This window comes from Elaeis guineensis, chromosome 8 (genome assembly GCF_000442705.2).
Source record: "Elaeis guineensis isolate ETL-2024a chromosome 8, EG11, whole genome shotgun sequence".
NCBI classification, from domain to species: Eukaryota; Viridiplantae; Streptophyta; class Magnoliopsida; order Arecales; family Arecaceae; genus Elaeis; species Elaeis guineensis.
The window spans coordinates 33,840,492-33,856,971 of NC_026000.2; the positions used below are offsets into that span (position 1 = coordinate 33,840,492).

General features: G+C 36.0%; 1 non-coding gene across 1 annotated transcript; it reads right to left on the reverse strand.

The window, feature by feature from the left end:
• Positions 1-300: 300 nt before the first annotated feature.
• Positions 301-407, reverse strand: LOC140851303 (small nucleolar RNA R71). Its single transcript, XR_012134055.1, has one exon. It is a non-coding gene; the product is annotated as a small nucleolar RNA R71 (small nucleolar RNA).
• Between the last annotated feature and the right edge of the window lie 16,073 nt (positions 408-16,480).

Sequence of the window (16,480 nt, forward strand, 5' to 3'; positions counted from 1 at the left end):
CAAGCACCTCCAGTAGAAGCTACCCAATATGAGATTAAGTCTAGCATTATTCAAATATTTCCATCATTATGGACTTAGTAACGAGGACTCATACAAACACTTGGATGAATTTCTTGAAATTTATTCCACAGTAAAAATCCAAAACTTCTTCGATGATGCCCTTAGGTTGAAACTATTCCCTTTCTCACTTAAGGACAAAGCCAAGCATTGGTTAAACTCCTTAGACTCTATAACCATTTCAACTTGGGATCATCTTCAGAGAGAATTTCTCAAGAAATACTTTTCAATTGAAAAATAAATCAAATTAGAAAAGCTATCACTAGTTTTTTCCAATTGGAGGGTGAACTTTTTCATGAGACATGGGAAAAGTTAAGGGACCTCATTCGTAAATGTCCACACCATGTTGTCCCTAAATGGCAACTTTGTCAGTATTTTTTGATGGTCTATCGGAGAAACACCGACAAATGGTTGATGCATCATGTGGTGGGACATTCATGCTAAAGAGTGAGGATGAAGCCTGGCAGCTCTTTGAAACACTTAAGTGAGAATTTCCTACATCATATGTCTGCCACATCTAGAGAACAACCCATGCTTCAACAAAAAAGAAGTGGAATTTATCAGATTGAAAATGTCATAGATATCCACAGTAAGGTAGATGAACTGTCCCAAAAATTAGACTGTCTTCTAAATACTGGATAATCCCCGATTCCACCTAACCCAATCCAAGAAGTTTGTGCATTGTGTTAAGTCCAAACCATTTTGTTAGTGAATGCCCAGCCGCACCTCAATTTTCTGAGTTTGTGCACGAGCAGGTTCAGCAAGCTCAAGTTCAACAAGCTCGCAGATCAGGAAATGATCCATATTCGAACACTTATAACCCTGACTGGAGAAACCATCCAAATTTTTCCTGGAGACCACAACCAGTGGTTGGCCCTGCCGCACCTTGACCTCAATATCAGGACCCAACATATAGGCATGGACCATACCATCAATTTCAAAATGCTCCTCAACCGTCTACTACTGGTCATAGCTCAGCTTTTGAGGAAAAAGTTCTGAAAGCACTAGAACGATTAGAAGTCAACACTCAGACCCTTAACTCCCACACACAATCCATTTCTAAGCTAAAGACCCAAATAGGTCAACTAGCGACTGCATTCAGTAGGAGAGAAGGAGGAAAATTACCTAGCCAACCCGAGAGCAACCCAAGAGGGCAATTTGTGATTGAGAGCTCTAATATCCCAGAAGCTTTTTCTGAACACGCCAAATCAATCATGACTCTGAGAAGTGGGAAGATCATTGAACACACTAGTAAAACAATGAGACCGACCCTAAACCTCTAACCGAAGCCAAATCACCCAAGAACAAGGAGGACCTTAAAATAGAGAATGAACCAACTGCACCGGAATCATCTTACTTGCCTAAAGCCCCATTTTCGGATGCCTTGAAAGCTCCTATTCTTGCAGATAAGAAGGGAGGAAGACTCGATGAGATGTTGGAATTATTTAAGCAAGTCCAAATTAATCTTTCCCTTCTAGACGCAATCAAACAGGTCCTTGCTTATGCCAAATTTTTGAAGGATTTGTGCATCCAAAAACATAAATCTAGATCACAAATCTCAAAGAAAGTATGTCTCACTGAATAGGCTAGTTCTGTCTTCCAGCATGCCACTCCTCCAAAGCTTAAGGATCTAGGATCCTCCATCATTTCCTGTGTTATAGGAGTTATCACATTGAAAAAGCTCTTCTGGACTTAGGGGCAAGTGTGAATCTTTTACCTAGTTCGGTGTATGAACTTTTTGGATTCAAAGAACTGAAACCCACATCAGTCAAACTGCAATTAGCCGACAGATCAATTAAGGAACCATGTGGAATACTTGAGGATGTCTTGGTCAAGGTAGATGAGTTTTACTTTTCAGTTGATTTTCTGATTCTCGACATAGAACTAAGTAGCAACCCAAGATAAATTTCCATTATCTTAGGATGACCCTTCCTAGCTACGGCAAATGCATGCATTAATTATAGGACAGGAGTCATGGACGTATCGTTTGAGAATAAGAAACTGAGACTGAATATGTTTGGTGCTTCTCAAGGACCATCAATGGATAGTTGCTTCGAAGTAGATACACTAGAAGATATTATAGAAAATGCAACACCCATAATTCTAGCACCAGACCCCTTAGATACTTGCTTGGCTCACTTTGGAGTGTATGACTTTAAGGGATATATGAAAGAAGTTAACACCTTGTTGGATACACCACATGATAAAACCACTCCTCCATGGACAATCAAGTATGAGCCATTGCCCACATTAGCCAGTACACCAATAGTCCCATCTTTAGAATCACCACCTACGTTAGAATTGAAACCCCTTCCTGCTACGCTCAAGTATGTATTTCTAGGACCCAATGATACCCTCCCGACAATCATTGCATCAGACTTAACCCCTAATCAGGAAACACAATTGGTTGGTATTCTGAAGGAACACAAAGAGGCAATCGGTTGGTCCATTGCCGATTTAAAAAGAATTGACCCCTCCATTTGCATGCACCATATTCATTTTGAGGCAAATGCCAAATCCTATCGAGATATGCAGAGAAGATTGAACCCAAACATGCGTGAAGTAGTAAAGAAAGAGGTGGTAAAGTGGTTAGATGCTGGAATCATCTACCCCATATCCGATAGAAAATGGGTCAGTCCCACTCAAGTAGTACCTAAGAAATCAGGTATTACTATGATTGAGAACGAAGAAGGTGAACTGCTTCCTACTCGCATATCATCTGGATGGCGAGTATGCATAGATTATAGAAAACTAAATGCCGTTACTAGGAAGGACCATTTTTCATTGTCCTTCATCGACCAAATCTTAGAACGGTTAGCAGGATAAAGTTTCTTCTATTTTCTTGATGGTTATTCAGGGTACAATCAAGTACCTATATTTTTGGATGACCAAGAAAAGACTACCTTCACTTACCCCTATGGCACCTTCGCTTTTCGGCATATGCCATTCGGGCTCTGCAATGCACCCGCTATATTTCAACGGTGCATACTGGCCATTTTTTCGGATATGGTGGACAAATATCTTGAAATTTTTATGGATGATTTTTCTGTGTTTGGAATCACCTTTGAGGATTGTCTCCATAATCTTTCCAAAGTTCTTAAATGGTGTATGAAGATAAATCTCGTCCTAAGTTGGAAAAAGAGCCATTTCATGGTGCGGAAAGAATTGTATTAAGACATATTATTTCTGAAAGAGAGATCGAGGTAGATAAAGCCAAAATTGAGGTCATTTCAAAACTACCACCCCCTACTTCGGTCCGACAAATACGATCCTTCTTAGGTCATGTCGGATTTTATAGATGCTTCATCAAAGACTTTAGCAAGATTTCAAGATCCTTGTGCAATCTGTTGGCCAAGGACACACCATTTGTCTTTGACGAAGACTGTTTGAAAGCATTCAACATATTACGAACAGCCCTGACAACAGTACCCATAATAAAACCCCCTGACTGGTCCATTCCATTTAAGATTATGTGTGATGCCTCTGACTTTGCAATAGGTCCGTCTTAGGCCAAAAAATCAATAAGGAGCTACATGTGATCTATTATGCTAGCAAGACTCTTTCCGATGCCTAATTAAACTATACCACAACAGAAAAAGAGCTACTAGCAGTAGTGTTCGCTCTTGAAAAATTTTGCTTATATCTGTTATGGTCTAAGATTCTAGTTTACTCTGATCATGTGGCTCTGAAACATCTCCTCTCAAAGAAAGATACTAAACCATGTTTGATCAGATGGATCCTTCTTTTACAAGAATTCGATCTGAAAATCCGAGATAAGAAGGGTTCCGAGAATGTGGTAGCTGATCACATCTCCAGGATCTTAGTTGAACACACGATAGGCATAGATGAGGTCAAAAAAAAATTTTCTGACGAACAATTTTTCGCAATCTCCTCTAGCCGTCCTCCATGGTTTGCCCATTTTGTCAATTACTTGTCAACATGACAAGTACCTTCTCACTGGACAAAACAAGAAAAGGATCGATTTTTCTCGTAAATTAAACATTATTTCTAGGAGAAACTTGAACTATTCAAATACTGTCCTGACCAAGTTATTCGTCGTTGTATCCCCGAGAGTGAATTCCAAAGCATTCTCACTTTTTGCCATTCTTCGGCATGTGAGGGACATTTTAGTGAAAGAAAAATTGCAGCAAAAGTGCTGCAGAGTGGGTTTTATTGGCCAACACTTTTCAAGGATGCACATGAATTTGATCGAAGTTGTCTGCAATGTTAGCAAACAGAAAATTTATCCAAGAAGGATATGATGCCGCTGACCCCCATTTTAGTAGTAGAAATCTTCGATGTTTGGGGGATTGATTTCATGGGACCTTTTCCAGCCTCGTTTGGATTCGAATATATTTTGGTGGCAGTTGATTACGTGTCAAAATGGGTGGAGGCAATAGCTACACGGACTAATGATAATAAAGTTGTAACTAATTTTATCCAACGAAACATCATTAATTGATTTGGCTTCCCAAGGGTGATCATTAGTGATGGGGGGACTCATTTTATGAATAAATATTTTGAAGTACTTATGAAAAAATATAATATTACACACAAAGTGCCCACACCATATCACCCCAAAACTAATGGTCAGGTAGAGGTGTCAAATAGGGAGATTAAACATATCCTAGAAAAGACAGTTAGGTCCGATAGAAAGGATTGGTCTCTTCACTTAGATGATGCATTATGGACTTACCGTACAGCTTTTAAAACCCCTATCGATATGTCACCCTACCGATTAGTTTATGGCAAAGCTTGCCATCTGCCGGTTGAATTAGAACATCATGCACTCTGGGCCATACGAATGTTTAATTTTAACATGAAGAATGTAGGTTCTAATTGAAGGCTGCAAATCAATGAACTGGAAGAACTTCGCAATGATGCATACGAGAGTTCACAAATTTACAAAGCTTGAACCAAAGTATTTCATGACAAATATATCTCTAGAAAATCATTTGAGCTAAATCAAAAGGTATGGCTTTTCAATTCCAAGTTACGCCTTTTTTTCGGTAAACTTCGATCCCGATGGGATGGACCTTTCATTGTCACACAAATATTCCCACATGAGCAATTGAAATTCATGACTCCCGGAATGGCAATACATTTAAGGTAAACGACCAACATCTGAAGCTATATGTAGATGAAATTGCACATAAAGAATGAATCGACACCATCTACCTATGTGATCCACTTTATAATGAATAATAAACTTGACGTCTGGCTGAAGACGTAAAATTTAGCACTTATTGGGAGGCAACCCAATGATTTCATATATTTTTTTTTACTTTACTGCAGCTGCAGGAATTTAGAACAAGAGCCTATTAATCAATGAAGCTATGTTCAACTTTTGAAGCAAAATTATCCCAGGTGCGCTCTCTCCTTTTATTTTCTTTACTTTTCTACTCCATTGAGGACAATGTAGATTAAGTTGGAGGGAGGGGAAGAAATTAATCAAATCCTCGAGTATGGTCAGAAATAATTAGTTTTGTGTATCCGAATGTTATTTTGATTAAGAGTCAATTAGGCATCCTAATCAATGAATAATTAATGGTCAAGATAATTTTAGAGATATTGAGGAATAAATTATTAAGAAAACTCAATGAATGGTAGGGTTTAGACTAGACCAAATTTTAGGAGTGATTCTACAACCCTCTTCTTACTGATCTCAATAAAGAATCTGCTTCATGAGAGATTGGGTGGAAAGGTCGAGGTATGCAAAAATTCTCCTTAAAATTTTATTTTAAAAAATCAAAAAAAAAATATTGATTTTCTACTGAGTAACTGGGCCCCTTCGCCTAGGTAAGCATTGTGGTTCGCGTAAAAAGGTGGGCAATGTTAAAATAATAATAATAATAATAATAATAATAATAATAATAATAATAGTGAATAGTAAGGAGACTAAATTGCAAGAAGATAATAAACCCAATGAAGTAAAATAGGGAGTTGGTGAAAGAAAAGATCTTGAAATTTCTTTAGTTAATACTCAGCCACTAATTGGATCAAATTGATAATCCAATGAAGTATCTCTTTAATGGTCTGACCATGTATCATCTACCTTTTGGGATGCCTAACCTAACTTTTTATTCAAGATCGAGTCGGTACATAATGCTGATATATCTATTTTACTCGAGGACGAGCAAAATTCAAGTTGGAGAGTGTGATAAACACTTAATTTAAGTCATTTAAAGTAAAAAATTGTATTTAATTTATTTTATTTATTAAGAATTTGATGCTTCTTTTTATGTTTTATAGGAAAGGTGATCGTCAATACAAAGAGTCCGATTCGCAGATCAAAAAGACTTAAGTTTGAAGAAAATTGGACTTAAAACAAAATTTAAATAAAAGAAGGATGCATACGGTATTATAGAAAATGAAGATACTATGCAAGAAACTCAAAAAGGATATAAGCATCATTTTAAAAAACAAAAGTTTCTTTTTCTAATTTTCTAATAAAAAAGGAGCGTAAAGGAGTGTGGTTGGCACGTTTTTGGTGGGCTTCATGCGATTTGAATTTTGGTGCGGGCCCGAGGCTTGAGCGTGGGAGCTGACGAGTGGCTTGGTTCAAATATGGTGGGTCTGATCCAAGATGCAGGTGCGTGGGGTTTCAAGTGAAATAGAGATGCCGGCTTTTATTGGCGCGATCGCGCGGCATCGGGCATTGGGCGCGCGGCACAGCGGGTTCGCGTGACATGGCGAGTTCGTGCGGCATTGCGGACGCGCGGACACAGTGATGAACAGATAGCAGATGGATCTAAAAATTAAAGAAAAAAATAATACTTGGAAATACTTCAAGAGGAAAAATTTATATTTTCTTTAGTTTGTGATCTTTCCATCTCATCTATCCATCTTTTAATCCTTAGTATTTTCTTTAGTCCCACATCTGAAAACCATGTAAAACTCCTCCCTCCTAACACCTATAAAAAGGCTTTTGTACTCCCATTTGAAGGGGGAGCCCAAAAATTCTTCTAGAGCCTTGCATAGAGGAAGAGAAAGGGATTACTCCATGAGCAGCTAGGCTAGCAGTCTCGAGAGTGGAGAAAAAATTTTGTAATGACACAGAGTGGGTTTATTGTTCTAAACTTTCTTGTATTTCTTTATATGTAATAAAGATTATGCTTTTTATTTAAATCATCATGAGTTCTTTATTTGCTCTCTTTCATATGCTTTTATTTATGCTTTCCTGTTAGTTTAATATTAGGAATAACTTTTATTTTCGGAGATGCATCATGATCTACGGGTACAGGGTGTGCCGAAGAAAGATAGATATTTTTTCTATGATTAATTGTATCTATTTAATTAAAAAAAGAGATACAGCTCTACTAGTGCAAAATTAATTCAAAACTTCCGAGCTCTTTATTTTCTAATTACATCAATTTTAAGATAATTTATTTTCTAAATCAAAACAACGCTTCTTTCTTTTATTTTGTAATCTCAACTTAGCCCAAGATCCCTGAGGATATGATCTCGACTCATCCTACCTACGTAGTGAGTAGAGTTATTTTTGGTGCTATCAATGACTATGCATCACCACCCATAATTGTAGTATCATTCATAATGATATCACAAAAATCATCCTTTATTATAAACTTATAACTAAGTTTGGCCAAAAGACCTATAGAGATGACATTCATCAAAAAGAAAGGATAATAATGATAATCATCTAACATGACACTACTAGACTCGAAGATAAGCTGTAAAGTTCTCAAGATTAGAACTGGAATAAGACTTCCATCTTCAATGTTAAGAAACCGCTCGTCCTCTCTAAACTTCCTACTTACCTGCAGTCTCTGCAATAAATTACATATATTAATAAGACTTCTGATATCCAATACCCAGATAGCAGTATCACAAATAGAAAAATTACAAGGTGTTATCATATAAGTACCTTACGAAGCAATCGTTTACTTTTTTCTCTTGTTCTTAGGTCTGTTTGGGTCAAGGATTGCTATATAAGCAAGACAATTCTTTTTCTAATGATCCAACTTCTTACAAAAGAAGCACTCTGTCTGGTTCTTATCAATTTTTGATGGTTTGCTCTGCTCAGGATTGGTGGCATGGAATTTCTGTATCTTTTTCTTCTTTCCTCTCCTAGAAGATCAATGCCCTGCAGATGAACCTCTCACTAAATTCACTGACTCCTTCTAGAGCTAGTGATCCTTCTCAAAAGTCTGCAGTAACTCTAGCAAACCATGGTAGTTCACCATAGGCTTCATCATTTTATAATGACTGAGAAAGGATAGGTAGGATTTTGGTAGTAAATTAAGGATAGCATCCTTACCTAACTGTTTATGCTACGAAAAGCCAAGTTTGCTAAGGTATTCAATCTGCTCATCATGTACAATACATGATCAGTGACTGAAGCCCTCTCTCGAATATGGATATTGAACACTACATAGGAGGTTTTGTGTCTCTCCGCATCCTCAAGGGTGCCGAAGGACTCATTCAACATTTGAATGATCTCCATAGCTATGCATCTTCGAACTTATGGCTAAGCTCGTTGTTCATAGCTGTCCTCATCATGCAACACATAGTCGTGCGATCACTGAGCCACTTCATGTAAGTGTCTCTCACGGCACGAGGAGTATTGGCTGTAGGTTCTTCAGGTGCCTCATCCGTAAAGATATATAAAATTCTCTTATGCTCTAAGACGATCTTCAACTTTCGATACCAGTTATCGAAGTTGGGTTCGGTGAGCTTATCGCTGTCCAATAGCGTACAAAGGGATAATGTGTTGGTCATAACTGAAAGAAAAAATATTAGCCTATTAGTATATGAATTATTTTTAATCCCAAAAGTATGGATTTTAGTCTAAAGGTCCTCTCACTATTTTTACAAATTGGTAGCCTCTACCTCCAACTTGAGGAATTACACTAATTTCTTAGTAGATAATAGAATCCACATGGATTGCATTCGAATCTGAATGTGGCTCGGCCAATCCTAGTGCATCTATGGGTAGGTTCATAACCAATTATTTCTCCAAACAACTTTTAGCAATTAGATTTTACCCCAGGCATCCTTTCAGCAGGCATGTGGTGCCTCCACTGAAAATCTCGATTAGGTTCAACCATTAACATGACACATTAAGTGCATCCAACAAACGGATGTCTAGACCTGAATGTGGCTCGACCAACTTGAGCATTGATCTGAAGGTACATCATGATGGTCATATGATGAATGACAATTCTAATACATAATAGACACCAGGCTTGTGGTGCTTTTAATGCCTATTTGGAATATTATACTCATTATCACACACCTTAATAGGAGGCTATGACTAAGTTATCCCATAACTTTATCATTTTATGAACCTAATAATTTAAAAAATTTGATTTTATTGATCTAAAAATAAAAGAAGAAGTCGACCTGCAAGCTGCAAATCCTCCCACTGACTTCATCAAGTCATATAAAGGATTAGACACAAGCTGGTCTAAAGATATCTAAATCAGTCACATTGATTCACCTTAATGGCATGGGTTTGTACGAATCGACTAGTGACCTAATCAAAATATAATCTACCATGTTGGCCAAATAAGTGAGATCGGTGGGAGGGATGTGCCCTTAACTCACCATAAATGCATCTAGGTGAATAGCTCCCAATTAAAAATCACTCGATCGAATTTGTCAAACTTACCTTAGACACCAACTGGTTAATTTGTTTCAATTTGATTCACCAGAAGATTTGGACTCAACTACGGAGCTATAATTATGGTCCATTTAATAGGGTCAAATACATGGACTTGATCAAACTTCAACTATTGAGATTGATTTAGAGAAATACTGATATGATCTAATTCAACACTTGATTAGATTTAATCAATTTCTCTACTTGATCCATGTATATTTCTAACCTTAGGTCTAACCCATTAGAAGGACTTGATTGATGCTAACCCTTTGCCCATCATTTTATATGGTGTTTTAATAATCTTCAATTCTCAAATCTAGATCATTCAAACTTAATTCAAAATTAAGTGTGTGAAACGTGTGTTTCAGTCTGTAGAATTATTCTATAAGAATTTCAGGTGAAGCATACCATATGTTTCAATTCATGAAAATAAATTTTCATAATATGTTTAACAATTAAACATGCATAGGTATGATCTAAACTTCATACATACATCTTATACATCATGACAACTTTTAGATCAATACCAATTACATCTTATATAATATGTAATTCAGATCTAAAATAATTTTATATCTGAATTTTATCCTATTATAATAAATCATAAATTATTTTAGATCTAATCTAAATATATTTATAATTAAAATAATACATAAAAATTTATTTACTTTTCTTCTTCATGATTGGATCACAATTGATACCTCTACACGTCATAAGAGAACCCTTCGAATAGGTAAAAGAGAGATTAATCTCTTCAATCTCCTATGACTGGATAGTCTAGTGATCTAATCAATTCGAGTACTAGGCTACTAAGATCTGAAATCTAATTTCATATATTATTATATCAATATGCAATTATTGATAAAATAATTTTATGTCATGAACATATCTTTGATCTTATCAATTATGTTCTTTATCTAATCTAATTAGATTTGATGTATCATATACATTATATTAGATCTAAAATATATCTTATACTAATTATAAAATAATAATTTCAGATTTGATATCATATAAAAAATTAATTAGATGCAAACATGAATGTATAAGAAATAATTTTTTGGTAAAATATGTTTTCATGCAGTACTGAATTCTGATAGGATTTAGATCTAAATATCTATTGAAATAATCCAATTCAGATTTGAAATAAATCCTACTTCATAATAGAAATAATAATATTAAAATTTTATTAAAATAAATTTAAAATAAATTTTAATTTACATTGTTATTCTATCAAAATTCAGCAACAGTAGAATTCTGTTATAATAAACTTATAACAACCTTAATCAACCATTGATTAGGCTCATCTAATCTAATTAAAATTAGATTAAAAATTTTATATAAATATATTTAGATCAGATTTAATATCTCATAAAAAATTTTAATTATATCTTATGTAATTAATCTCAAAAAATTTAGTTATGTATGCATATATTTCAGACATACTCTGATACCAATTGAAAGGAAGGAAAATTATTTCTCTTCGGATAAGCTAGGTTGTATTTAAATCTTTTTTTATTAATCTATATGAATAAAGATCAAATTCTTATCTAATTAGTAGTAGAATCAGAGATCAAATCTCAAATAATTTAATATAAACCTTCATGGAGGTCTGGATGTGCAAACCCTCTACTTTGCATGCATGCGAGACGTCACAGAAAAATAGGATGAACTCCGATCTGTTGGGAAATATGTCCCAAAAAGCCAATCATCAAGCTGTTGATGGTTGAGCAACCAAGTATTGTAATTGATTTGTTAATAAATAAAATATATTTGGCATTTTCATCATAAGTTTTCATCTTCTAATGAACTCCGTTGTTATGATGAAGTCCTTAGGACTATTTAAGTTCGATAAAGAGAGAATTTATCGATTAGTCCTTAAAACTGTTCACGATCAAATGATAAGTTGTTAATAAGGATGACAGCTTCTATCGAGCATAGGTCACTGTAGGCCATATGGGTTGGTTGTCCTCTTAACCAAGGAGTGTGGAGATACTGGTATGGCATACAGGTGAGATGTAAGGGTACATCATCATTGAACATGACCAACTCCAAAGCATTCTGCTGTCGAGAATGTCTTTGATGGGATATAGATATAAGTGTCCCTTAGACCTGAGATCGCCTCAGTGACTTGCAAGCAACTCACTGTGCTTTGGTACTGGACTAACTGAATTTTTAATTCAGGGATGGAAGGCTTCTGGGCACAGTCAAGTACTTGCGAAGTCAGAGTGTGATCGAGATGGGATTGACCACTCCAAGAGTTGGAGAAGAATGAGTCGCTGTATTTCAATTTAGCAAAACTTTGGCCAGGGTAATCCATTAGATGGATTTGATATTTTGAAATGCAATGTGGACAACCTGATCAGAGTTGACAGTTGAACTGTGGGGTGTCCTATGATCATTTTGGTCAAGGGGATGAATTATATGAAAACTATATCCGCATGGGTTCTAAAGATGTTGTTCTACACATTCGACCTATCCGATCGTCGGGTACCATTGCTAGATGGTCACTTTGATTGGTACAAAAATTTATTTCTATGCTACCGCTTAGGTTCGGACCTATGAGGTCACACACATTAGAGTTCATGATCTGATCGGATGGCTATCAATGATTAAAAATCATTCTAGGGTTAAATGATCAATACGATTGACATTTAACCTAGTGCAAGTGTTGTAGGAGGATCGATTAGCAATTCGATTGCTAATTGGCTTAATTTGATTAAGCCAATAGGCTGAGATTAAGTTTAATTAAATTAATTTAATTAGATTTAGTTTGGGCTTGATTAAATCAAGTCCAATTGGTTTATTGGATAAGCCAAGTGCAAGAAAAAACTAGTCCTAGTTCAACTAGGACTTGGGTCAATCTAATTTCTAATTTGATTAAAAAATTAAATCAGATTTAAATCTAATTTAATCTGATTAAATTAGGTTCTTAATTGGTTAAGACCTATTTTAATTGGGTTAATCTAATTTTAATTTGATTTGGTTTGAGAAACCAAATTAAAACAAGTCATAAGATAGAATCCTAGTAAGACTAGGATTCCACCTTGCGCCACATAAGCCTTCCCCATGCCCTCTCTCTTATTCAACGCCAATCTCCTCTTATTTTGTGCGACAAAAGCCCTCTCCAAGGTCTCTCCTACATTCACAAAAGGTCTCCTCTCTTCTTTCTTACATGGAAGGTGGTTTGGATCAAATCAAAAAGGAATAAGTTTGGATTTCGAATTCTATGAGATGGAGTTTTAGAAATCCAAAACTCTTTCAATTTTGCACCGAATTTATCCAATTTTTTTTGGAATTTTTGTGGCTTTTAGGGTATACATTGTGCACCCTTTTTTGATGTTCCATGCATGAAAATAAGGAGGAGGTGCTCAAGAGTTGGCGCCCCTTAACTTGCCATGTTTGGATAAGCCTTGACTAGGTATTTGACCTAGACAAAGACTCTATCATATCTCTCTGTATAAAATGAGTTTCTTCATGAAATTTTTGAAGAAGATATAAATTTGAGAGTCCTCTGATCCATCCAAAAATAAAAGAGAAAGACCTTTGGGTCGTGGAGATATAAAAGACACAAGTTAGGGTGTTTAGAGAGAGAAACGAGAAGAAGAAGAGGGTCTTCTTCTAGGGTTATTTGTTTTCATATCTTTCCTCCCTCCATCTTGAGTTTCCTGAGAACGTCTCAGATCTGAAACTCCTCCTTCTACTTTTCATCTTTGGAAGAGTCCAAATCAAGAAGAAGGAGGCACCTGATCAACCATCAAAGAAGGATCAGCGCAGTACTAGCATACTATGCTGATTTCCTGAAGCAGGACTTCTGATCGAGATTCGTGGGCTCGTGTGGACGACTCCTAGAGGCCGGACGCATGTGTGGCTTACAACATCATCCTTAAGCCTGGATCAACAAGGTTAGAACATCTAACTTGCAAGGTAATAGATCTGATCTATTGTTTAATACATACATTAGATGTAGTATAGAAATACGTTGATATGATCAACATGTAGTTCATACTATATTTATATATTTTAATTTTTGATTTAATAATATGTAATAATCATGTAATAGGATCTTAGATCTAAGGATTCTCTGATTTTAAAAAATAAATTTTGATTTATTTTAGTCTTCCGCTGTATGATCTTGAAAAAGTTTCAAGATCTAACCCTGAAACCCTAGATCTGGTTCCTACAATTGGTATCAGAGCATAGGTTCTTTATTACATGATTATTTATACATGCTTAGATTATTTCTTAGATTAGATCTAATTTATAATCTGATTATTAAATCTAAAATTAAAATTTTAGATCAATCACGAACTACAAGGTTGTCCTGCTGTAAGGTTTACCCCTTACAGTGCAAAGGTTGTCCTAGTTTGTGTAGATCTATCTTTAATCATAAATTTATTAGATATGATCTAAATTAAATTTATAATTTATTAGATTTAAAAGATATTTAAATCTAAAATAAAATCTCTTTGTTAATAATTTTTGTGCAAAGAAATTGTTTAAAGTTGAAATTGTTTCAATTACATGAACCTGTTTAGATTAGATCTAAAGTAGTTTCATGTTTATTTCACTTGTATCTTGATTATGAATCAAACATGCAATATGGTGGTAGAATCATATTGTAAAATTATTTTACAAATATGAAAATTATTTTTTGAAAAGCCGAACCCAACCCTCAACCCAAAACTTAATTAAGAATTAAGAAGTTATTTGATTAGGTTCTAGGATTGTGAATTGAAGAACCTAAGACACAAACCATAACACATTAGGTTAATGGGTTAATGGGAATTAGATCCATTAATTGGGTTAGACCTATGGTTAGATTAAAGATGGACTTAATTAGAGAATTGACTAAATCTAATCAATTGTTGTCTTAGATTAGGTCAAGATTCTCTAGATCAATTATAATAGTTGTAGTTGGTCAAGTCCATGTCTTTAACGAGAACCAAATGGACTTGATTCTTGGCTAAGAGATCTAGCATGAACTGTTAGGTTGATCTAATCGAAACTAATTAAATCAGTTGGTGTCTAAGGTAAACCAGACCGGTGGTTTTTAATTGGGAGCCTGCTTACTTGGCCATTTCTGATGGTGTCTAAGGCAAGCTTTGGCAGACCCTCCCACTGATCGAACTTACCTGGCCTCTTGGTGAAATTATGTTTTGATCAGATCACTTGACTATTCGAGTTGACCCATGTCAGCTAGGTAAATCAGCGTGACTGATTTAGGTGCTCCTAGACCAGCCCTTTTAATGGTCTCCCTTAAGCTGACTTGGTGAAGCCAGTGGGAGGATCATAATAAGCTGGTTCATCTGACCTCATCCTCTATATTATTTAAATCTTCTAAAATTATTAGGTCCTTAAAATGACAAAGTTATGGAGATAACTGAGTCATAGCCTTCTATTAAGGTGTTTGATAATGAGTCCATTAACTAATAATCATTGCAGACCCAAAGGCCTGGTACTTGTTGACTAATGGAATTATCACTCATAATATGACGACTTGAAAGTGTCTCTCTAATGGTGGTTAGGTGAGCCAACCAAAGTTGGGCTTAATCATTCGTTGGTTAGATACACCAAGTATGATCATGTTAATGGTTGGACCTAACTGGATCCTTACAGTGGAGGCCAAAGCCTACTGATTAGGTTTCTGGGGTAAAATTAAAATTACTAAAAATTATTTAGAGAAACAATTGGTTATGAACCTACCCTTAGATGTACATGGGTTGGCCAACCAAAATTGGGCTTGTGTGCAGTCTAAGTGGATTCTAGTACCCACTAAAGAATTAGGGTAATTCCTCGAATTGGAGGTAGAGGCTACCAATTCGAATAAAATAGTGGGAGAAACTTTTGATTAAAGTCTAAATCTTTAGGTTTAATGAATCAATTACTAATTAGGTTATGGTTCTCCTTTGTACAAATACGACCACTTCCCTATCGCTCCGATCATTGTTGGACAATGATAAGTTGGTGGGACCCAACTTCGGTAGCTGGTACCGAAAGTTGAAGATAGTCCTGGAGCATGAACGGATCCTATATGTGATAATGGATCCTGCACCTGAGGAGCCAGCTGTCAATGCACGTGGAACAGTCAGAGACACTTACCAGAAGTGGCTCAATCACCAGACCACGGTGCGCTGTATCATGCTTGCTGCCATGAGCGATGAGTTCAGTCACAAATTCGAGATGGCTCAGTCAAAGAACATGCTTCAAGTGTTGGAGGATGCCTCTGGCACACCCAATGACGTGGAGAGGCACAAGACTAGTTGTGCCATCTTCAACACCAAAATGCAGGATGGTGCCTCTGTCACTGATCATGTATTGTACATGATCGAGCTGATGGAACGATTGAGCAAGCTCGACTTTCCTTGCATGAGCAGCTTGGGAAAGATGCAATACTGAACTCGCTGCCCAAGTCTTATCTCCCATTTCTCACTCATTATAGAATGACAAAGCTTGAAGAGAACTACCATGGGTTACTAGGATTGCTTCAGAACTTTAAGAAGGATCACCAACTTCACAAGGAGTCGGTGAACTTAGTGGGAGATTCGTCTTCTGATTTTCGACCTTTTAAGAAAGGAAAGAAGAACAAGAAGAAGAAAGTCAAGAAGGTGCAAGTTCAGGCTGGGACATCTGTGCAGAGCCAGGCCAAAAAGATCAAGCCTGATAAGAGTCTATTCTACTGGCAAGCACCCTAGATTAGATAGTGTGTCAGATATCTACTTTTGGCACTGTAGGCTAGGTCATATAAATAAGAACAGAATAAACAGGTTGACTCAAGAGAGAATCCTTGAAGTTAGTGAT